Source organism: Chlamydotis macqueenii, chromosome 17, assembly GCF_036417535.1.
Source record: "Chlamydotis macqueenii isolate bChlMac1 chromosome 17, bChlMac1.mat, whole genome shotgun sequence".
NCBI classification, from domain to species: Eukaryota; Metazoa; Chordata; class Aves; order Otidiformes; family Otididae; genus Chlamydotis; species Chlamydotis macqueenii.
Genome location: NC_141572.1, coordinates 14,450,078 through 14,475,761, shown reverse-complemented (window position 1 = coordinate 14,475,761; position 25,684 = coordinate 14,450,078). Strand labels below are relative to the sequence as shown.

The 25,684-nt window shown below is 40.8% G+C and overlaps 1 protein-coding gene across 8 annotated transcripts in view; it reads right to left on the bottom strand.

Moving 5' to 3' along the window:
- The window catches only part of MTMR3 (myotubularin related protein 3), a 79,379-nt gene that overhangs the window by 48,468 nt on the left and 5,227 nt on the right, over positions 1 to 25,684 (bottom strand). For 2 of the 8 annotated variants that reach the window (XM_086761115.1, XM_086761123.1), the window contains exon 1: positions 1,272 to 1,320. The exons of 2 other annotated variants lie outside the window; for them this stretch is intronic. The gene's annotated coding sequence lies outside the window, so the exon portion shown is untranslated. Of the gene's footprint in view, positions 1 to 1,271; positions 1,321 to 1,501; positions 1,722 to 2,429; positions 2,856 to 6,478; positions 6,995 to 11,607; positions 11,829 to 25,684 lie in introns of those variants that run through there. 4 more of the 8 variants (XM_086761117.1, XM_086761122.1, XM_086761121.1 and 1 more) reach the window with 4 other exon arrangements.

Here is a 25,684-nt window from a genome sequence, read left to right as displayed (position 1 = left end):
TGGAAAGTCTAACTTAACACAAACATACAGTCCTGCTGCTGGGAAGAGCGTGCTCATACTTGATGTGCCACAACTAGTGATAATTTGCACATTCTGGTCCCTTAAAAAAATAAACTCTTTCATTTCTAATGTCCCTTACTTTGTGGCTTCCAACAGGAGAAAAAATACTTTCACCACACAAAAAAAGGATATATAATTTCAGGACTGATGCAGTAGAAAGTTTAAGAAGTACAAACTTAGACACATCAAGCAAAAGAAATCCTAACATTTCACATGGTGAAGATACCTCAAAGCGATCTCATACAGATCTACAGTCAGTTATTCTTTAACAAAACCTGCCATGAAGATGCTTTAACAGAAAACACCCTATGAATGATCATAGCTGTCAAAAACCTCAGCTAATCATGAACTATAACTATTTGAAACAGTTTCTAAAAGCAACATTTGGTTACCTGCAGAAGAGGTTTGTTTTTTTTTTTTTAAGAGCCCCTTGTATCTTACAACCAAAGCCCATTCCCACAGTTTCATGGGTTGATAATTAAATACGCCACACGAAGCAGAAAGGACACAGTTTTACTCTGAGGTACCAGCTTGATCATGCCACAAGCTGAACTTTTCAGCTGCTCGGCTGTACAATGTCACCTTTGACGGGAATACTCAGCAAGCTTATTAAACCAAAAAAGCTATGAAGGCGGACCATGCAACTCTAGAATGACTCTTCAGAGACAGTTTTCTGGCCACATCTTTGCTTTTAAAAAGGCAAGATACACATTCAGGGTAGGAGAAGGTAGACTTGTGTGTTTTAGGTCCAAGGGAAAAAAAAAAAAACTTCACAAAATCTGCAACAAGCTTTTTATTGAATTTAATGAGGTTTGGAAAAAGCCACTGAATCTCTGGAGTTTTGTAGAGAAGTTTAAAAACAGGAGAAAAATGTTCCAATGTAAGCGTTAATAATTCCGCTTTATTCCTGCCAGCATTCAGAAAACACTTCACGACACGCTCATCAGCATTCCTCTTGCAAGGCTGCTAGTCACAGATAAGCACCGCCAATGTTATCACTTCCGAAGTCAACAACTTGTGCCAAAATAAAAAACCGCCTCTAAGGAGAAACATGGCTATGAATTCTACTGCCATCTCAAAACCCCTAACGACTTAAGGGAGGCGCAGTCCCAAGTACTGGCATGTAACTGTTTAATTAACACAGCTAAGCACCTCTGAAGTGGCTGCCCCTGAGGAGGGTGAGCAGCCTCTCCCTGCCCCTGTGCCCCCACCGTCTCCTTGGCATCGGCTCCTCCGATCCACACAGAACACATTCGGCACCATCAAAAGCCAAGGGTAGAAGATGGGAGAGGGAACAGGACTGTTGCGGTAAATCCTACACAGTCAAACACGTCCAGGAAAGGAATTGGCTTTGCACCATTGTTTTCATTATGCTGTCACATTCTCAGAGCTGGTTTGGATTTTACCTTATTTAAGCGCAGGTGCTGAAAGACATACTAACATTGCTCCATTTTCAGCGTGGAAGAAGTCGTTCTGTCACAGGGCTCCAGTACTCAAGGTGATACAAACAGGAACACTTAAAGCTTTGCCTTCGAACCACCTTCTTAGAATCCTTCTCTTTTCAGTGTTTGGTGAACTTGGGCACACACAGGTCTTGCCTCCATTGTTTTTCCTTGGAAGATGCTATGCAGAAGTAGAGCAGTGGGATGATATCAATCCCACTGTAACCGTGAAACCACAAGGAATATTATAATTGTGGGGGGAAATTCAGAATAACAGCTTCCAAGTTACAGAACTTGCATCCCTGGAGATATTCCAAACCTGACGAGTCCTTCAGCAACCCAATCCAGCATCAAAGCTGGCCCTCTCTGAGCAGAGTGGTGGGAATACATGATCTCCAATCTAAATTACACAATGAGTCTGTGACAGTGTTTTTCTTGAAATTTATTTAAAGAAAACATTGGCAAATAGCCAGGAAAAACACTCTGGAGAAGCTTTAATATACAAGTTTGCTTCATTAGGAGATCGGAAAGTTGTCACCTCAGTTTCTTAGCCGAAAGGCTATATCTAGCAAGAACAGAATAAGCATAAAGTGAAATGACAGAAGAGAACAGCTTCGGAAAAAAAAACCAAAAATCCAAGTTTTCTTTAGCCACAAAGCTATCCTCTAAGATGTAGATGAACAAAACCCAACCAAATTTTCTCTGGTAATTGACTATTTTGAAGGTGTATTTCCCCCCCTTTGCTGAAATATGACATTTCTGCACTGCTTATGCCACACCATGTCACAACTTCAATATTATGCAAGCACAGCTTCTGATTAGAAGTTCTCTATTTCTGTTTACATTTCTAGCTTTGCAATATTACCATTCCCATATAAGCTACAGCTTTACAGTGACTGGACTTTCTCTTGCACCGTATTACCACACACTTACCATTTCATCACCTTGTTGGGCGGCTGCTTTCCACTCAGCTTTAGGTTGCATACTGGCTATAGACTGTTGTCCTCCTCTTCCCTTTTTATGTTCTTCCCAGTGGGTTTGTGCTTGCTCTCCCCCAAAGCTATTTTTACTCTGTTCTTAGCATGCCAGGGAATAGGAACAGAGTGCGACTATCAGCTCTCTAGCACTTGGGGTGACACAGCTGGCTTGCGGCTGAGCTAAAACCCACGGAGGGGATGGGAGCACTGGGACTGCAACCCCAAATACAGCTCCTGAGGCTGGAGATTGCGAGGTTTCTGCTTTATAGAAAGTTTCAAGACACAGACGTAACAAAGAAGGGATGCTGATCTTCAAGGAGGTATTTTCTTGTTTATACTGCCATGTGTCTTCTCTATCATACGCTTCCCCAGATTAAGTTACATAATTTCCAGCTTGGAAAGCAGCTGAAGATGAAGCGTACACCTCAATACGCAAATGCACAGAGTAAGCAGAGATCAGCTGCCACACCAAAAATCCCCCTTTCCCTCCATGTATATGGGAAGCGCCCAACATGAGCACTTTGAAAATGTCTTATTCCATTTTCCACTCCACCTGTGCTTCTATAAGTAAAAAATAAAATTAATTGTAAGGGTCCAAAGCAAAGTTGTTTTGTCAACATCTGTCACCACACTGACTCATACATTAATGGTAGGTAATTTAGTTTCCTGTGGAACCCTCTACACACAGGCATATTAGTTTCCTTCATCTTCCCACTCAGAAGAGGCATTAACCTGTTTTAAAAGCAGTTTGATTAAGGTGATTATCTTTCCATACTAGTCAAAAAAGATCACTTCTTACACTCTTAAAATTAAATGCAGAAGCAACTGTTCAAAGTTAAAAGAAAACACCATCTCAATGCAGTAAGGCAGGCAGCAAAAGCACTTCTGAGACTGCAGCTGGCAGCAAAGAGAAATTTGATCTTGCATTAAGAAAGGTCAATTCTTCCATAATTGATGTAAAGAATAAAGATCAGTGGAAGCTGAGGTAAGATTACAGCATTAATTAATCCAATAAATAAGAGGGGTTTTTAGGAAAGAGTGTTTCTGAATAAGATTAGATATCAATATTCTCCTTCACTGATCTCAAAACAACCCAGGTCAAAAGACCACAGGAAGTTTGAAACCAAAATCTGAGCAAAATGCCACTTTTTCTTACAAGATTTCAGATTTTCTTTTCTTCGAATTCCTTTTTTATTTTGGTAAAACCCTGAGATCCCAATACTGCAACTGTTCATGCATAAGCCAGGACAGAATTTACCAGAGATCTTCTGATGAACCACTGGAAGTTTGAAGCTCTACTTAACCCATTCTATCTTTTTGTTTTATTTCAATTACTCCATAATCTTCAATTTTATGTGCATGACAGACAAGTAACACCTACCAAGGACAACCAACGAGCTACACAGATCAGTCTGGACTGTGGCAAGATCCGCAAGGATGGGATCTGAATCTGGCAGTCACATCTGCAAGCTGACAGGACTCAGAATGCTGACCAGGGCCTGAGCTGGTGGAAACTCAGCAGGCCTGTGTAGGTTCTAAGCTAGAAAGGTGACCAGGTGTGCTAGGGAGAGGATATTACGCCAAAAAACAACCAAAGGGCCATGAGAAGCAGGGCAATATTAAATTGAGCTTATGAAACACAAAAAGCAAGTGAGCAAGACTGAGACCAGGCAGAAAAGTTTCCATTTGAAACAGGAGAAGAGGAAACAGGGAATAATTTGCTCCTCATACTTCCCATTTTTCCTCTTAGGTCCTCACAGTCCATTTGCCATGAGTCACACTCCCTCCCTTATTTCTTCCTTTCTAGAAGAAAGGCAACGAGCAAACAGGAATAAGAGGCTGTTAAAGTCTCGAAGGTTTTACTCCTCCTCCCAAAAATATCTATTCATCCCCCTTCCCTCCTTCAGTAACGTTTTTGCTTTAACCCCGTCCTTTCTGTTAACTGGATGAGTACTGGAAAGAGGCAGCTGCTGATCTAGAAGAGCAGCACTACACAACACCCATCCAGACAGGTCCCTGCATCTTGTGTTTTATTGACAGTCAGTGCAACACTGAAGAGATCTACAAGGAATTAAAAAGAAAGTTTTGAAAATTGGAAGAATCAAAAAGCCAATTTGATTTGAAGACTCCTTTGCAGTTTCAAGTTACATTCCCATGAGATTTTTTTACTCACCAAGCTACTCTAGACCAACATACACACTTAGGAGCTAATGTGTAACTGCGTGCAAGCTGACCTCATTGTCACCATACTTGGTGGCGCAACGCTTTTAAAACCTCTTGAATAAAACACCACTCAATGCTTTGGTCATAAGAGAACTTTATTGATAGCAGGTACTTGGTATTTCAATAAACTTTATTTCTCAAAGCACTAAGTTAAGCTATCATAAGGTGTTCATAACAGGAAACTCAGCGCCCCACAGATGCTCAGAGCAGTATCATTGATGAGCTACACAGCTAGGAACAGGCAGGACACGTCTGTTTGCTGTTATCAAAGCCCATAACTAGACATCACTTTCACTGCACACCTTGCACGGGGCAATTACAGAATACTTAAGTTTTAATCCATTAATTCTTAATTGCATCAGAAAACCTGTTCTGTCAAGGAGGCCATTTGGTAAGATGTGTATCCACCTTCACTGTCCTCATCTAGGAAGAAAAGGCCATTTGAGAGCTCAGTGTTCAATGACTTCCCAGGACCACCTTACAAAAGTGTGAAAGTCAATCACTTCAAGAGGCCTAAACACTAGCACTTGGTAAACTTGTGACACAATCCAAACAGGCTTTTTTTAACGTGACACTTTAAGATGGTTTTGCTTTTAAAATAGCTTATGTTCACATTTCTTGAAACACGGTGAGCCATCAGAAAGGGTACTGGCTCCCATACTCCTCCCCAGCAAAATGCTGCCCTTCCTTACCTCACACCCACTCTGCCATGGGAGACCGCTCCTGACATAACCCAACTCTGAGATGGCAAGACAAAACTAACCCAGAAAGAAGGCAGATTACAGAACCACTGCTCTACAGTGTTGTGTATGTTGTTAACTTCCAGAGCAGATGCTGATATGCATAGCCTCAAAGCAACGGCATGACATTAGGCTTTAGAGAATTTGAGGCAGCTTAAATCACTGCAACACCTGCAGAAGTGGTATTTTTCTTTACAGATCTAGTCAATCAGCTTGCTCATCTCAAACCACTCACATATTTACTTCTCAAAGCAGTAAGCAAGCTAAGTTTAAATGGCAGAGTTTACAGTTGAAATACCAATTACACCCAAAAAGCCCCGATCTTCATTGGAGCCATTGAGCGTACAACTGTATCCTGCACCAACAGGAACTGACGTTGTCTTAAGTATAATGATTGCACAGCAGTGGTATTTCTGCCAGCATCCAGGAACTCGGGGATGAAGTGCTAGCCTTCCAACCAACCATGGCAGGGGATAAGTATGTCTGATCACAGCATTAGTGGTACTATTTTATACTGTAAATAAACTGTAAGTTAATTCAATCCAAGAAAAGCATTAAGTTCAGGTATTTCTTTATTAGTCCATGCAAAACAGTCCTGGTAACACAACTGAACCAAGTAACCATATTCAAAGACTTGACCTAGGTAGAGTGACAGCTTTATTCAATCACAAGACAGTCTTTGTGAACTGACCACCTAAATTTCACATTTCCAGAGTTAATCAAGGACCAGGCTAACGTTTCTAGAATCATAACCAGTTATTTCCTAGAGAACAATCCAAACACTTGTTTGGGTATCATCCACAAGGCTGCCAAGGCATCAACAGAACCCACCAGTCAACCAGTCACTTACTATGTGTGAATATTGCAAGGCAGAAGTCACATCATGAGGAGATAAAAACACGTCTGCTTGTGCCCGATAAGGAGACCAGCAAGAGCTGGGTAAGGAAACACTAGCAGCTTCAGTGAATGTAAGGAATTTTCTGCTAGCTCCTACGTAGACAGCAAGTTCCAGTTTAAAGCCAGACACATGACTTACCAGAACAGGTTCCCCTCTTCCTTACATTTGAACAGCTGTTCCCTTTCAGATGAGAACAACAGGGCACTGCATAAATCCACTTTCAGTTCCAACTTCTCCAAACCTTCAACAGCATGCTCTGTCAGTAGTCCAGTTTTCCTCAGAGGGAGAGAGGACTCACACCAGTGTTGCCCTTCAGCTAGGCAAGTGAAGAGCTTAGGCTCCCTACCGGCGCTAAGACACACAGAACTCAAGGTGCCTCCCCCAATTAAGGAGGCTTGCTATATTTAGATCATAAGGGACAAACTGGTTTGGCTAATCTACCAGCACACTGCCTGACATCAGAAAGCAAGCTGCTACCTGAAGTCCTTTCTTGGGTCAACCATTCAATTCATTAAAGCCAGGAGGAAAAGTAGAAGAGCAAAATATCTTTTCCTCCTACAGTTAAATCACTTCAGTATCTTCCAAATATTAAGACATTCCCATCTTTCTCGATTCATGGAAAGTCACCATGACTTTCAGAAGCAGAAAATGTAATGGCAAAACTATTTTCCATTTGCAAGTTGCACTTAAGACCTGGAGATGGGACTCCACAACTAAAAGAAAGGCAAGCAAATATAGTCTTAACAAGGGTCCTACAAACTGATGCAGAAAAAGGGCACTGAGCTGACTGCATACTGAACTACAGTAAGGAGCTCTGAACAGCTGGGACAGGATCTCATTTAAGAGCCTAATCAAACACCAGGGATTTAAACAGCATTTGTACATACCCTTCTTTGCTGTGGGAGGCATGAGGCACAGTAAGTGGCCTTGCACCTCAAGATTGCCTAAAGACATTTGAAGCTAGTCTTAATGTGTTTCAATTTCCATAACTAGCTTTCAAGATCAATTATATGCATTACGAGTATCTAGTACTGAGTACAGAGGTCTTCAAATAGACTGGTTCGTTTTGTCAAACTGCAAAATTTATTCCTCTAAAGGCACAACAGTGGTGTTTTAGAATCAGTTGGCTCATGTCAATTTTTTAAAGCTTATTTCTTTTTAAGTCCAGTAACCCTCCAGCTATTAAACTGAAGTAGCATGCTATGCAACCACCTTACTCAAATCTTGAACGTGTCAAAGGCAAGAATTACAATTTCTGAAGTCATGTTTCCAGACTAGCCAGGGAGGCTGAGTTCAGTTGTGACAACTCCCTCAAATCTTCTCTACATAATAACTTCCATAATACTGAAAGTCTGCAAGCTTGTCAGTTTACACTGAAGTTGCACAGACATTCAGAGCCAGGAAGGAATTCACTTGGATTAACAGAATACGCTTATTCTAAAAAACTAAACAGCATGAAGCCAAAGTTAAATATATTTAGGCATTTCAGAGAGGCACTGAAGAAGGTTTTGCAGTTGGTTTTAAGGCACATATGTATATTAAAACACTGAGCTTCAGTTAGAGTTGAAATTAAATTCTGCAACAGGCTGCAACTCTGCTAATGAAACAAGGTTTGACACATCCAGTTAATATTTACTAACCACAGTCTCTCCTCTCCCCCCTCCTATATTTAAGTTTAAAATCCATTGACCTAAGTGTTCGAGCTTCCTTAGGAGGTTACCAGCAGATATTTCCTTATGTGGAAAAAGGAATCAGTTCTGTATGGTAACTATCTCCTTTGAAATCACTGTTTCAATGGCAAGATCTACCAAAAGGAATGAGTTTCTCAGGGAACATGAAGATTTGTCTGGATTTCCTGCTTGCTCACTTAAATCAACCCCTGCTAAGTTCTGTACAGCTGATTTGTTTTTACCAGAAAGAGGTAAGACTCCAGTACTGTATTTTACACTAAATGCTCTTTTGAAAAAGCATGACAAATTAGTAATGCAAGATAGTAATGAGTGTCTAAATACAGGCAAAAGCATCCCTACAATTCAACACTGGAAGCACTTAATCCACAGCAACCTTTATTACTAGAGTTGAATTGTTGGAGGAATGCATTTGCCTGTATGTACAGCCACTTAAGTCCTGTAGAGTTCAGCAGGACAATCCAGAACACACTTTTCCCCAAAACTCGATTTAGTGTGGATTCAGTCAAGTTGGGCAAACCCTGACTTAAAACCACTCTCATTTATTCTCCCTAGAAAAACTCATTCGTATTGGTAGATATAACAAACCCTGAGAAGGAAGAACACCAGTAATACAAAGAACATAAGAGGTGTGAAGTCATTTTGTCCTTTAGAGAACATGCGCTCCTTCCTCCTGTGACTCAAAACAAACCTAGTTTACTAAAAAAGACTTGGTGGTAATTAAGATAAATGATGATTTTAAAGAAACAAAGTTTGGGCTCTTCAGCGAGTTACCTAAACACAATGCATCTTGCCCACAGGCATTGTAGAAGTGAGCGCGATTCAACAAATTGTTATTGATGCATCAGGTAAGGTAATTTTTCTTTTGAATACGATTTAATCCCAGATTTAAAAAAAGATGTACATCAGTACGCAGGAAGCTTCAGTTATCCACTTCAATTTTGTTTTGCATTTGAAGGGTTATGAGTCAGCAAGACTTAACCTTTCTTTAAAGAAATAAGAAAATACTTACAGCCATCCTTACTGTAAATTTAGCACGTCCCCTTCAAGGTGTATTTCATAAAGACATGAAAGAACAAAAGCATATTAGGCCACAAGCTCGCTTAAAGATATGAAAACTGCACAAGTTACACATTGTAACACGTCATTTCTTACCTATGACTTGCAGGTATCAAGCTTCAATTAAATGCCCAGAAGTAGCATTTCACAGTAAAAAAAGTAAGTAAAATCAACTATATTAGTCTATTTTTATTCTTTACCCTTCATTTGAAGTACCCTCTGGTAATTGATTCAGTAGCAAAACCTACTCTGTAGCTACTGAACATGATACTCAGATGTCTTAAACCCACGGAGATAAAATACTCAGCTTGCATAGAAGCAGATACAACATAAATAAGGAGGAATAAGAGGTTTAGTACTCAAGGTTTGCTTCTTAATTCACTGCTTTGCTCCTGATGAAATTAAATGGCAAAAAAAACCTGACCTCAGACATCTTGTTTCATAATGCAGAAGCAGGATGAAGCTGTTGACAATGTATGAACAAAATACTGAAACTCAGTTTGCTCAGGTACTCAAGGATCTCCTTAAAGATCTTACGAGGTGCCAACCTTGGTCAAAGTCCAAACCAAAAAAGGGCAGGAATTTCTTTTGTTCCCATGACTACACAAAAAAAGCTGCCTGCAGTAAAGCTTGCCATCAGGTCCAGGAGGACTGAACTTTACAGAAAGCTTTTCTTCTGAAAGAAACTCAAATGCAACACCAGAGATTTCTGTTAACAGCCACAGGAACAAGATTCAACATCCAACTACAGACGAGTAGCAGTCCAAATGGGAAAGTATAAAGAACCAGGATAAATAACACATGCAGAAAAAATTCAGGACAATTTGGGCTGAATGGGACAACTGAACATCAGTAAGTCCAAGCCCCTACTTGACACAGTTCCAATTAGATCAAGTTGCTCAAGCCAAGAAATATCTTCAAGCATATTCTTTCTAGACAATCTGTTCCAATATTAAGGTTAGAATCTTAATTAAACAAAGTTCAGAAAAAATACTCAAAGGCAAAGGAAGCCTCCATACTGAGCCACAACAGAGAAAACAACAAGGACAAGAACGTTCAGAATACCTAGTTCTACCTCACTTTTCTCATAAGCCTTTATTTCAAGGGGTTACGCAGGTGGTGTAACAAATCTACATGCAAAGGCAAATCTAGAAGCAAATGCTGAGAGCCGAGAGGAAAAAGCATTTGCAATTCAGACAAATAACAGCTTGCTGCAGGAACAACCTCAGTATTCAGGCCTTGTATTACTGAAAGCTTGCATGGTTTTGTACATCTAGATTCAAACACCAAGAAATGGCCAAACACCTTTCCTGGATGAAAGACTACATCTTTATGAGGGAAAGCTTGCTTGGCCAGCCTAAATTAATCTGTCAACCAAGCACAAGGATCCAAAGTATTTGTTTTAAGAAGTACCACATCTGTGTCATTAGCTTGGAAACAACTTCTCTGCATCAGTTTCAGGTCCAGCTGACAGAACTGTTTTGAAAGCCCTCCCTGATGGTAGAGGCTTCCAGAATAACCAGTGAAATCCATGAAGCAGCACTTACAGCCGAACTTGTGCTGAGTCTGAACAACAGAGCTTGACATGAACTGAAGATTTTTTTTTCCAGTTACCATCACCATGGGTGCTGAAAAACAGATATTCCAAGAATGGTCTGGTTTGGTGTTTTACCACTTCACACACAACAGCTCAAGAAGTCAGAGCACTGGTAGGTAAATACTGCTTGACAGGGCAGGCATGCTTTGGTGACGGATTTTTGGATTAGGCGTTAAGGTTGTTACAGGTAGTTGCACAATAAAGCAAACAAGGGAGGCAAAGCTGACAGCCTGAGACCCATGTATTAATGACACAGCAGATATTTTCACTACTCATACACATCGCAGAAATCAACTTGTAATTGCATCTTAAAGAGTCTATATACAAAAAGCATGGAGTGAAGAATTGCGCATTAGGAAATGCAAGCACTGTGATCACTTGTAAAGCTTTAATTCAACTTCTCTTGGAATATATATGATCCCTAAATCCTTTCTCCATCCTTTCCTTCCCATAAACCCCTAACCTCACTCTGTGACCTAGGTGGACAATGCTCCCTGAATATGGAACTTTTCATTATATTCATTTTTATTAAATCTTGTTGTCAGTGTGGAGTTCTGAATTGAGTTAATCTTTTCGAGGCTGCTCATTTTATAGCAACTCTTCTGCTAAAGATCCACAGTACTTACCACAGTTTTCACACTGCCCCATGTGGTTAAGTGATAGCAACATATTTTTAAAAGCTTGAAAAAACTAAGCATAGCAAGAGTTCAAAGCACCAGAATGACCTTCTAGCTTTGGTACCCAGAACAGACGTCTAAAGTCTAGTTCTTCAAATACTCCCAATTTTCACAGTAATCTGCTCTGTATTTCAGGAAATACAACTCCTCTAACTGGGGGTCTGAGCTGCAGAGACAAGCACTCAGGCCCAGAGTTGTCTGCAACACCAAAACCATAACTCTACACACAAGTTTCCAGTAACTTACTCGCCAGCACCACAATCCACAACAGGGCAGGGACACATCTAGTTCTCCAGGCTGACAGCCACCTGACTCACCAGACCACCACCTATAACTTCTGCTGAGATAAAGTCACTATTCCCTCACTCAGTGCTTCTACAAATAGCAGATAATTTCAGATCTTGTTTGGCCACCTGGAAGTTCTGGATTTCTTCAGACGTCCGGGACATTACAGGCTCTCCCTAAAGTGATCTCAGTTATTACCTGTGGGGATGAACTACTGATACCAGTGTACTCAAAGCCAACAGTCAAAAGATCAGACAGTTTGTCAGGCATTTGAATATCCAATCATAACTCCTCCCACAAACAGCTTAATCTGATTATATTCGTTTACTGGCTCAATTGTACAGCATAGATAAGCCTCTTTCGGAGTGAGAACTCCCTGGCAAGCCTTCAGAACAGAACAGTACTCACATTTGGTACGGCAGCTTGATCAGCAGCCACAGCCGTATGTATCAGGAAGCCCAGGTCACATGAAGGACTGACATTAGGGCCAAATGAGTCAATACACCTAATTCCCACAGCCTGCTTTAAAACGGCCAGCCCTAAAGCTAGGGGTAGAGTTGTCTGGTTTTATTGCTTTGAGCACAATGTTAGTGAAAATCCCTTAGTAAATTACATAATCTTTCTCCCCTTTAAAGTTTTCTTGCAGAGTGACACAAGGCAGTTTAAGGTGACAGAACTGTGCACATGAGGGGACAGCAGGCACGACACTAACGTTCAAGGGATATTCAAGTTTTACACATGCTCAAGCTACATTAAGGCTAAAACAGGCTCTTGTACCAAAATTTTTTTATAGAAGTCAGGAGCAGCTGTCCTTCGAGATGCTTTTCCCTTCATATGCTTTTATTGTTGCAGGTCCCCCAGTCTACTTGTCCCACACCTGCTCTGAAGCACATCATTGAGCCAGGTGCAGCCTCTACCCCGAGATGAGCTGTATCTGGTTTAGGGCCCTACTTATTTCTCCAACAACTTCAGAGGCAGGCAGTTTCCTCTAAACCCCTAAAGCAAAAGCCATGAAATTAGCTTTAAAGCCAAGTACATGGAATACACCACATGCCACCTGCCTCAGTGAGGCATCACTGCTGTGCTCAAACTCTGCCTGCCAGAGCTTTAACTCTTGTTTGTCTTATCCAAAGGATGTCAGAAGTCTTATGCAAGTTCAACTCTAACACACTCATCATCCTCTTTGGAGCCACTGAACGAAATGCGAGTTAATGAATAACACAGTAGGAATTATTTCATTATCCCCATGGTGAAAGAAAGCCATCTAATTCTTGGATATGATGTCAGGCTTGAGAACCAGCCAGTGCCACTTACTCTGGCTTCCACTGCTCAATCAACTGCTACACCAGTGGAGTTCACAAAGGCCTGCAGACTGCGCTGACAGCCCAAGTGAGACTGCCGGAGCATGAAGGAAAGCTACTCGGATAGCAGCCTTCGGAAGAATTGAAGCAGCTGGAATGAGGAACTGAAGCCTGCCATTTTTCTTCCACAAAAGGGAGGGCAGGAGGGGGAGGTTTTTAGCAGCATACATTTAATGTACAGGCCTCGTAGAGGCATTGAAATCAAAGCAGTAATAATAGCATGCCAGCTCTTCACATTTTCCTCTGGCCTCACCTCCACTTTTAGAGTCTCAACTCCACCCCAAGTCACCTCCTGTCTCTGGTACTGCCAAAGTCAGCCTCTCTATTCACTCCATCAGAAACCCAAGATACTTTTAAAAGGGAACTCTGAAGCAAAGTACAGATCCTTCATCAGTCACTGGCAATCCTGTCTTCTGGCATTCAAGGCTACTCACTCCCACTGTTAAACTGCTGCTTTTCACTACAGAACTTGATGCCTTGTGACTTCAAGTAGATGTTTACACCCCTGTGAAAAACATACCCATCTCCTGCTGGTAGGGGTAGCAAGGAAGACAACAAAAAGAAATACTTCCTTAGCCTACCAAAGATATGAAAAATCAGCTTTAGATTGCCTAAACAGTTTGTATGTTCAAAAGACTGTCTAGTTCTGCCACAGAGACCCGGCAGTTTGAGACCATGTTTAGAGATGGTATTTTACTGATTTCGTAACCATGAAAGTCTATCCTCATTGATACCAGGACAGCTATGCCAAGCAGTGCCCTTCAGATAGTTTGACCCTTGTTCCTTCCTGTCTGGAACCTTCCTGTATTTCCTTTAAATTAAGCAGTCAGCAGCAAACTCAGAGACAGCAGCAGACATTTGAACAGTTCATACCAATCCACTACAGAAGCTTGCAAGTACCGCTTACCAGGTATTCCCCTCCAACAGCTTGGCTGATGAGGAATAAACTAGTCCACAAGCAAGCTAAAAACCTAAGAGGAAAAAACACAGCCTGGGAGTCAGAAGCTAGAAGATAGACTTCTCATGCAGATGGAAAACCAAAACAATCTTCCTGACACGTCATACCCAATGAAAGACCTCAACACCACCTTTCCAAGCAGTTTTCTCTACATGGACTGCAGAAACTGAGATGCATTGTCTTTTTGAAGGAATCAGATTTTCCCATAACCTGCAGCTTGCAGTCACTTCTGAACTGCCACTCGTTACTGAGTTGGCACAACACTTCAAAAGCAAAGGATAACTGTACCATACTCCAAACCATACTGAAAGAAACACTATCTTCAAGTCTAGCATGTGCTGTTTTTCATTCTCACATGAGTGTGCACACGTAAGATGTACTCATATTCAAGTCCTGGCGTCACAATTACTCTGTCAAGAATGCAATGCTGAAGTATATTTAGAATGGTTTTGTTAACATGATAGCTAGCTTCCATAATGCTGTTAAGGTACCCTAGACTCTAAAACCACTATTGTTCCATAAGCATTCACCTTAAATTCTTCAATAATTGCTCAAAATACCTATATTTAACATACAATACTAATCCCATGGTGGTATCTGTAAAATTTATAGAAAATTTAGTAGGATACAGTATCAAAAGTTGGCTTTGGGCAAGTTTCCACCATACTAGACGCTTCTGAACTGGTATGGAAGAGCATCAACACCTAGCTCTGCCAGTAAAGAGCATCTCCCTGCATGTGAAGAACATCTGTGTGCAGGCACACTGGAGTCTTTGAGTAATCATCTCCACACAGGCACTTACTGCCAAGCAGAAAGTCTTGAGGTGCTTACCCAGCAGTTAGTGCCCATCCACACCCATCAGCAGAGCATACAGCTGCAGTTCAGCCTACAGAGCTGGAAATCAGTGCCTAAAGGTAAGCACAACAGTAGAGTGAGGTAAGAAAGTTTGAGATGGTATACTGTTTAAGAGGTTAATGGGACAGAACTGATGCCCTCACTTGTGAGGCCAGAAGCCTTCACAATCCTGATTCCTTCCCTAATAACTGCTTTGAGTTTAATCACATGCTTACATTCCCCACTGAGTCAGAGCTGTCCTTCCGCAGAACAGCAAGACATCAAAGTTCTTCAGAGCTTTTCAGTGGCGTCTTAAGAGGCTGTATCTATACAATTTCTACAGCAGAGTTGGTTAACCAAGTTTTCCTGGTTAACTGCCATGGCTGCCATCAGCAGCCAAAAGAGATTAATCCTTACTGGAAGCATCCTCAGTGCCAGGGTCCACACCAGCTGTACGCAAAAATTACCCTAAAGCCCTTAAGATTCTTCTCACCTAAAGCCAGATCTTGTGCCTGACCCTGTCTCTTTTTAAAACCATTTACATTCTATCACTTAGCAAGCCGTTCTTACTTATTTTGAACACACACATCAGGAGACAGACACATGCTTGATCAACTGTGTGGTCTGGTGGGAGCACAGGACAGCAATACCCAGGTGTCCTTAACTCTGCAGTTTCCAGCTTAACTACATCTAGGCAGAGTCACTAGAAGGAAGTAAACAATGGCACCTAGACTGCCTCTGTGGAAGCATCAGTAATTAAAAAACATAAGTGCACACCACATTCTTTGGGGTTCAAATGTGAAGAACAAGCAGCTCAGTCATTCCCTACATTAACAACAGGAATGAGCTGTTATCCCCAACAGCTGTAAAGCCACTACAGTTCTTCCTGCACACCCCAAGGATTTTGCTAGCATTAAGCAGCTGCCCAGGAGAATCAGTTATAAAGTTGTTCTATCACCACCACTATTTTCTCAAAGCTTAAAAATTAAATTAAGTGTTCCACTACTGGAATTTTCATTACCAGGAAGTTGCAATAATGCTTACTGCATTACGGTTATTGGTTTGTTCTCCTAATATAACTCAACCAGTTCAATGCTTTGAGCTAATTATTGCTTAACTAAGGTAAGTGCAAACAGACCTGAAGAGCATGAAGTAAACAGTAGGAAATCACAGTCTACTTAAAGATAAACTGAATACTTCATGATAGCCTGCAAGTGTCAAGGAAATTCTCACACAGCTCTAACATGCATGAGAAATTTAAAGGTCTGATGTTTAGAGCTTCAGAAAATGGCCACATGAAAATTATATAGCAAGGTAAAGACTCAAGACTTTTTACTGTATGCAGACACTTGGTATCAGCAATGAAGAAAGGTTTATCAATACATAAAAAAGAACTGGAACCTGGATGCAATATTTCTAGGATATTCTGTCAGACTTCAATTCTCTCAGCAATAAAGCATAAAAAAGCATGAATGATTCTGAGTGTCCACCAAAACCCCAGAAATACAGGTTCTCTAGAGCTTCTTCTACACCATTCAAAAAGTACCTTCAGCGACACTCTCATTCAATTGAGGGAAAGGAGATATAACATCAAGGATATGATGGAAGGCAGCAGCAAGATTCAGCCCTGGCACAGCCTTATTTTACAGAAGGGCTACCAGTTGCCAGAGAAGTTTCACTGACTTATGCTGACGAGGTTGAACTTAGAACTGTTCAAACAGGTACCTCATTTGAGGTTGCCAGGATGAGATGTTCAGGCTACAGATGAAAGCCTTTGAACTTAAGACAGTGGAAGTGACTTCTACAGAACAACGTGCTTCACTCAGCAAGAGCAGTATGCTAGGAAAATAAGTGAACAGACAACTAGAAAGGGTGATTCAAGTGTCACTCTTGATGAGACTAGCCAGGACAAAGTGCTTTTTGTTTCTACCTTTGAGACCTCGACAAATCAAAAATAGATTAAATGTGTTAACAGACTAGCTTCTACCTCAGACTGACACATGATCTCACGGAAGAGATCTGGCAGTACTCTGACATAACTCACACCAGAGCAAACACAGCAATGCATACGTTCTGTTTTCCTTTAAGAAGTTTGAAGCAAATCATGCCTTTTCAGCATTACAGTAAGCTGACAGGTAATCATTTTGCTTACACTCAAGACAAAATAAAACCTCAGAAACAAGAGCCAGAGGTCCTAACTGTATAGGTATTATGGTAACATTTTTAGTCTTGTTAGAGCCAGGAGGAATATCTGCTTGAGTACAGTTACCAGCGAAGGCTTTACCACCTAAGAACAGGCTCTGAAATACATACATCTGTGTTATGTACATTTTTCATTTAACCTTGCTAAGTTCACCAGCATTATTCTTTTGCAGCTCAGTGACAAAAAGAGTTACTGAGTAACTTTGCAGTATGAAGCCTCAGTGCATTAGTTCTCACTGCTAAATTAAATACGAAGTTACCTTAACATCCACAAATCCAACCACCCACTACTCCACAACCCACAAGGACTAAGCACATTTTATCGGTGGAGAACATCTGTGGAAAACACAGGAGCATTTATCAAGTAACATATCTTACCACAAATACTAAACGAAAACCAGCAATTCAACTGTTTCAGTTAACAATTAATAAAATAGCTCTGAGAAAAAGGAATGCATCTGCTTCCACTTCCTGCATAAATCTCGAGTACAACTCGAGCAGCGCGAGAGGTACACAGCCCAGGGCCAGACAGCAGAGGCAAGCCTTGGGAGAGCTGCATGTTCTGCAGGTGACAAACTTGGTCTGACTGAGGTACAGAACAGCTCCAGGAGCTGCATTTGAGGGATAATTTCAAATCAGTAGTAATCACTCCTTTTCAGTACTTCAGCCTTCCTGCACCAGAAGTTCAGCCCAACACCGCAGTGCCGTAAGGCAGCCAGTATTCTTGGCTCCAGAGCCGCATGATCCATAAAGCAGCCCTCGCTTTGTACCTGTCCCAGACTACTGCGCGCTAGCAGGACTCTACCTCATGAAGGCTGTTGTAAGCCAGCAACTTTACTACAGGATAGGGGCCATTTCACCTACAGAAGCAAGATAAAGCACTGCAGAAGCACTTGTTAAATGCTTTACTTGCAGCAACCTTGGTCTAGAAGCACCGTATTAAAAAGATCCCCGTTCAGGGTCTATCACTAGTCATTCTGAACATGGCACTAAGACTGCAAGTTAAACTCAGATGCAGTGGCCCGAAGCAACACTGAAACAAAGGTTAAGTGGCAGATTTCTAATTCAAATCTGTTTGTAAGGAAGGCTGTGTCACTTGTGACAAGGAGATAAAGTACTGAAAGGAAGAGAAAGAACCATATTTGAGTCATGACCTTAACTTGCCTTAACTCCCATCCCATCAGCTCGGTATGAACAACATTTCTGTGAAAACTTTACACCAAGCTACCTCAAAATACTAAGAAAAGATAGAATCCAAGTCTACTGTTCTACATTAAAAAATCTGCTACTTCTCCCTTCAAAAATTCAGTGAGCCTTGAAAGTACAGCAAGGCTAACTAGATAAATTAGAATATTTACTCCTTACTTAAAAATTGATAACTTCAGGCTCTTCCATTCAACCCACTTCATGAAGCACCTCATTTTTAAGATATTCCATATCCCCAGTATATGTTATAGTATTCACCCAGCCTATTTTGTTTAGACAAAACATTAGTAAGGACTTTCTCCCATTCCTCCCCCAAAAAGAAAGCTCAAAATTGACATCAGATACAATGTAAAATACATCACTTCCAAAATAAAGCTGAACTTAGACACCATTCATCTCAGAAGTATTTGGAGAAATCTCCAGACAAAAACTCACCAGCAGACCAACTCCTAAAACCTAATTTAGAAGTTCAACAGTGTACGTAAACAAAAAAGAATAAGATGTAAAAAGATAGGCAGAGCTCTATTTGCTACTGGTCACATTTCTTTCTGTTACAGGAAAAAAAAACTTACCTGCCCAGTAAGTTTAGAGTGACACACACCTTGGTATTTAAATAACTGAGATCTAGAGATGTAGGACATAGGTGACTAAGTAGGAGCTAACTCTTTAAACAAACGCAGGATTTGACAGGATAAATTCCTATTCTACACTCAGAGTGTAAAGGTTACAAAAATTTCTAAGTTGGAGCAACAGATCAGCACCAGGCAACAAGTTTTTCGTAACATGACAAAGATGCTCTGAATGTCATGTAGAGGTCGAGCTGTCACTCAGCACGATCTATGGATTCCCAGCTTCAGAGACTCACAACTTTCTCTTCCACATTCTTACATGCAATAAACCGCCAGTACACTGTTCAAACTCTTTATGAGCTCTAGTTAAAGCATCATTAAAAAAAACAAACCAAGTAATCAGCAGGATTCTTGAGGAGTTAGAGGTAAAGTGACTCTTTAGAAGTCAGCTAACAAGCAGCAAATTCTTGAGACAAGCTTCAATCCATTATATTTGTTTCAACATGTACAAACTCTGCTAAGTCAAGTCTTTCAACAATACTTAGCATAAAGTCACCTAGGGCAGAATACAATGGCAAAACCTGACTAATTGCTCTTGAAACACGGTGCTGATCTTTTGCAAACATGATGGATGCACTGAGTTGTTTTACCACAACTGATCTTCATTCAGCTGAACACACCTTCTCTGAACTGGCCCTCAGGTATGCCTTCACCTTTTGCATTTTAGTTAGCCACAAATAGTTAAGCAGATCTTAAGAACACCAACCCACACAGGGACCTTACTCTTCCTCCTAAGCTTTCCAGAGTCAAACTGGGGGCTTGAAGTTCTAGAAAAAGAGTGCTACACCACCAGTTTAAATTTTACTGTTCATCAATTCATGAAAGTTCAAAAGCTGACCTTCTACAAGCAGTAAAAAACCCCAGCTGGCCACATCTGCAACTGCACAAGTGTGCTACACAGCAAAATCTTCAGACTCCGAAAGATCTTTCCAGCAATAAAACCACTTAGACTCACCAGCCTACCTGAACAGACCTGAGTATTCTCTGCACCTGCAGAAGCAGCTACAACACTCCAAACCCAGCCTGGAAATTCAAACTGGCTCTAGGAATTCTTTAATTGTCTTGGCAAGACTCAGTAGAAAAATTGTGGCGTTTAAGCACATAAATTAGTTTTTGGAGGGTTTTTTGGCATTAGACCTTTCTTTAAACTGTAAGCTTACCTAGATTCTCCCCAGCCCACCTGCTTGCTTCTAATACAGTAATTCTTGCACAAAAAAAAAACTTAAGTCCCTTCTTGCCCTTTCGATGATAAAAGTTACTTAAGACCAACTTCTTTTGACAAGGCATGTTTTCACTTCGCACTCCTTGCCTTTGGTAAGTGAAGTCAGTTTAGCTCAATAACAAATGTTACTGAATCTGCAGTGCATTTTTAGAAAAAAAATATTTCTTAACCAGTACACCGCTTGATCTGCTGGGACTGACACATGGTAGTAAGTGTTTATGGTGAGACTAAAATCTGAATTTTGTTGGAGGAATCGGAAAAATCAATAATAGTTGTTATAAATACCTAGAAATTGAAAGGAGACAAGGCAGATGAAGTCACTTTGCAATTTTGGGGGCCCTGAAGTATGTTCAAGTACACGAAGCTTAGCCCGACTAGGCCTTTAATTTGAATGCCAAACAGTTTGGGTCTAGGAGCAAGAAGTATGCCAGCAGCAGTGAAGGAACTGCACTCAGCAAGGGCTGACCAGACAGCCACTGTGTGAGCAGTGGTCCGGTCTCAGGCAGTTGTGCCTACTGCTAAGTGTTTAGAAAGCTGGACAATAACTTGAAATAGTAATGTTTCGAAAAATAAGCTACAGGGCACAGCAGCGTGCCACTTACTCTTCAGCGAGCTGCCAAACTGCTTCCTCCCCAACCAGAACCAGTAAGTTGTCTTATGCAAGAGGAAAAGTCTTCATACCTTAGTGCTGAATGAGAACATGGCGGTCTAGGGAATGATGCAATAGCACTATTAATTTTAATAGGACTGCTTTCTGGGTGTGACCCTCAGAAAGGACGGGAGCACCTAAACTTCAACCTTATACAAACAGCTTATTAAAAAGCTAGTCTTAAAAAATGAAAGCAAGAAATAGCTCTTATTGTCTTTGTTATATCTATCTTACACTTGTCAAATCAAGCTAAATCCTAAATCCTTTTGTCCTTTGTCCACAGCTCCCCACGCTGAGTCCTCCACATGAACACCACATCCACCCAGTTCAGGCACCAGCCAGGGCAGTGACAGTAATGAACCTAATCACCCTCCGCAGGTAACCACCATATCAAGCAGGTTTCAAGACTGCTTCCTACTCCAAGTTGATTACAACAGCAGGTTTGGCATTAGTTTTTTTTCTCTCAGTGAATTACTAAAGAATCGCCATCCTCAGACCCTTCCACTGTTAGGATATCACCAGCCTTTCACAAGTTCATAGGAAGAAGTGCCTATGTGATAAAAATACTGCAGAGGAGTCAGAATGACCTAGCAATTGAAAGCTAGACAGCTCTTAAAGCAGCCTACCAGTCAACACTGGAGAAGCAAATGATAATTTGCCTGGAGTAATGAGCTAAGTATAGAGCTACCCAATTATCTTTGCATTTCTTCCAATGCGAGTAAAACAGCTTGGGAAGAAGCTGGCTTCAGCTGCCGATAGAATCAGTTACTGAAGCTACTCCAAGCAAAGCAAGGGATCTGGTGCTTAACATACCAAATTCTGAAAAAGCACCACCAAGAGTCAAGATCAGCATCTTTAAGCCACTGGAGTTTTTTTATCATCCTCAGGTTATTATTAAATTTCAACACTTTAGGGAATTCTATTCTATTTTAGAAAATCCCAACATACTCATCTTGTCTAGTCCTCTCACTAGATCAGTGTTTAGCAGTTATCCTCATCAAGTACGAGCATTCACCCTACCATTTAACAGCTAAAATCCCAGTTTGACACGGAAGGCATTTTGATTCCAACTACTAGAGCCTGCAGAACCAAAGGGGGAAAAGGCAACAGGAGACTGACCGGGCATGTTGTTACCATCATGCAGCTATACAAGAAGCTACCATTTTCTGAAATGATCTGTTAACAAACATTGATAATTCTTTTATTTAAGAAGGGTTTATCAGTATTACTTACACAGCTATATATCCACTGATGTCCCATATGGTCACAGACTCTGAAAGACAGACCTAAGATTAGCTGTACCACCAGTTTTTCCTGCAGGGAAGTTTCCATACAGATACCCTCACACAGGGTTTGAGCATTTGCAGGTACACTGAATGCAGGGGGATACTATCAGTATATTGAAGTTGCAGTGCTTCTATCATGAACTACCAGTTTTAGAGCAGAAATCTGATCTCTTTACTTAGAAGTCTAACTGACCAGATGCTTCCCCTTGGTTTTGCCAGAGCACAACCCAGTGACAAAAATTAAACACTTAGACATGGATTTCCAAAATTGAAAATTTCCACGTGGCTTCTCTCTCCAGTCCCAATTTATGCATCTGTTATGTACAGGGATGCTCTGCAGCAGTGAAGTACACTAACCAAACACCTTCACATCATGTGATACTCATGCTTGAGTCTGAAGGGATTAAGAGATTCCAGTCCAAAGAAAAAGAAAACAAGCAAGCTATTGTATTCTGCATTAGAAAACAACTATGCCTTGACCATAATCTATTAGCCAAACCTACAAGGAAAGCCTAGCAGACCTCAAAATATTTACCTTTTCCATCTTCCTCCTTTTTCCTCAGTGAGTTCAGATTTTCCCAAAGTGCAAAAAGGTGCATTCTTTTGGAAGTTACTCAAAGACAGGTTCACTGAACATACACAAAGATGATAATTTAATTATAGTGGGTACCCAACCAGAATATAATGCCCTGTTCACAGCAAATTCCTGCTACCAGCAGCGAGAGAAAATTAAGAATCTGAATTCTCAAACATACTCATTGCTGGTACAGCCACCAATCACCACAGAATTAAAGAACAGGAACACTAAACTGTAAAGATGAGCACTTGTTTGACAAGACTTAGTCATTAGTTTGGTAAAAAGTTTATCCACTGTTAAAATACATGCACAGTGCTTAGATGGAAAGAAGGAAAAAGTCTGCGGGCAGAGGCAATAAACTTGAAAGTTTAGATCAAGTACACTTCACCTGCTTTCAGCTTTCATTTATTACAGGCAAATAATCAAAATAACCTAGAAATGCAATCTACTTAGATATTTTAGTCTCATTTCTTGGATCAGAAGTTAAACAATGCCTACATTACACTAACATATTTGTTCTCAGAAGTGAAATAAGGAAAAATCAAATAGAACAATGAAATCTACCCACTCACAACGCTTAGAAAAGGTGTTTTTACTCTAGTCAGACCACAGCAAACTGTCTGCAGAATGGACAGAGCAATGCCTACATATTAATTTTCAGGTAAAGCTGCTCTGCAACATGGCAGGTGAGTTTTCTTCTCGTAGCATCTCACTTTGGCTGATCTGTTCTTGGTCAGGAGATAGACAAGTATTTTAAAAATCTGAACTTACAGAGAAGCCACAGAATAGTAAAAGTCAGCTTTGATAACAGTAGTTTTGAAAATTGGAGAAGACACTGAAGGCTGGAGATCAGTAATACTGAGAACAGTCTTCAGCTGCAAGAAATCCAGAACTAGGTCTGAAAAGGTCTCAAAGCAAACACCCTATCAAGGATGCAACAAACTATAATTACAAACAGTAGAACTTCACAGCATCCCATTTTATCTCAAGTTTAAGTTTCAATTATAGCAATTACAAGCTTACAGATAGCAATGCAATAAGTAAAGCTTCCACAGGTACACATTTAGGTCAATTACAGCTACCAGAGATGAAATCAAACAGCCACAGCAACTAGCTTACTCCCCTTCCTAATCTACTCACAGAGAAAACAAGGAGAGCCAGGCTGCTGGTTCCCTTCTACCAGACAGGAAATTCTAGTGGAGCACTTTCCACCAATTCCAAACCTAGCTGCAACCACTTCCACGAGCAGCTTAGGACTTAAACTCATGTTGAAAGTAAGCAGTGGTATCACGAGAGTGATGCAACAGAGCTTAATACTAGATCACCTACTAGACTGGAGCATTCTAGCATCTTCTGCACAACAAAATTGAGGCTACAATTCAAAAGTACTAAAGCTATCTTATCCATGTAACACAGACTGTAGGACATTAAAGGTATTAAGACTCCATAAGCAGTCACAGTAGGTGCAACTAAATTGTTCCTAATCTCGCTGGGTGCTCAATCTTTGTTCAATTTCTTTAATTCAGCATTCACTTTCACTCACAATTCAATGCTTTCATCTACAATTTCTAGCAACCAAATAACTGAAATCAAAATTCTAGTAGTCTTCTTCACCTATGAGGTGCTAAACTCTACATGACAAAGACTCAAGGAAAGATCTGATTTTTCAATCTATTTTCTGAAATCCTGCCACCAGCTGTACAGAAACCCAAAAATCAAAAGAATTCAACTTGCACAGAACAGTCAAACCACACAGAAACAGCAGAGTCATACTCACAGGACTCAAAGCTTGTGATCCACATCACCCCTACATAAAAAGTTGCTCACAGGGATGAGCTGGGGAGAGCGCGAATGCAACACACCCTGCAGGCAAGCCCTGCCTTTGCTCCACTCTCCAAGGGTAGTCAAAGCTAAGCGAGTGCATCTTGTCTTCACAGACCCAATTTCAACCTACGCCTTTCAGCATGCAGACCAGCATTTTGGTCCTCTCCTCACACACACAGCCAAGAACCATTTCCTTCAAGCACTTCCACAAGTGGAAAAAGCAGCATGAGAGTAAACAGTCTCATTCTGTCAAGAGCCTGCCTTTTCCTAGTTGATATAGGAGTCAAAACCTTCTTTTAAAGGCACAGGGAAAGAAAAACTATTTCTTCTTGATGCTCTGCCTTTTCAGGTAATACTACAGAATGAATTATTTGATTATAGCCCTAGTTCCTAGTCCTAAGTCGGAGAAGCAAATGAGGCCCACAAAAGGGCAACAGAAAACTGTTCTATCGGTGTTTCTATAAATAATGTCTATACCAGTGCATAAACCTCTCCTATTAGAAAGAAAAACTGTAAAGACTTAATTATGGCAATGCAGTAATCCTCACCCACAAGATCAACTTGAAGTGCATTACTTCCTCCCATACTGACTATATAACCTAGGAACGAAACCTTGTAGAATACCAGAACAATCAAAAATATAAAGAGACTATTAATTTAGATGCACAAGAGACATCAGACAGGCACCCTAGCTAGAGACCTATTTCAAGTTACTTTGTTTTCAGAAATCTCAGTTAAAGCATGATGTATAGCTTTTCACTGGTTTTCCCTGATGTAAACGTTTCCACGCTCTTAAAAAAGGATAAGAAAGACCACAAACAAGAGAGTCTTTGGTAGAAGTCTTATCTACAGGGACAGTGTACTCACAGCATGGGAGAAGCACATACAGGTAATAAGTTACTTTGACAATGTTGTTTCCTTGAAAAGTAGGAAGCTAAGGTTAAAGTGAAAAGCATTTTCCAATTATTTTTCCCAGCAAGGGCTAAAGAAAGGAGGACCTGAGAGGGTAGATCCTGCACATCTGCTAGAGACAGCACCAGTAAGGAACAACTTTAGCTCTGAAATTAAAAAAATACAAAAACCCAGCTGAAGATATCCAACATTCCCCAAGCGTGTACAGCCTTGAGTTCACTAGATACCTTCAGCTGTAGCTCCGTGCATCTACAGAACTGCCCCAGCCCAAGAAACCAAGTACCTAAATCCTGCTTCTGCCTCACAGGATCTAGTAGGTATGCTGAGCAGCCCAGCCTTCTCGGGAACATAATCCAGCAGGCAGAAAAGCACACTTAC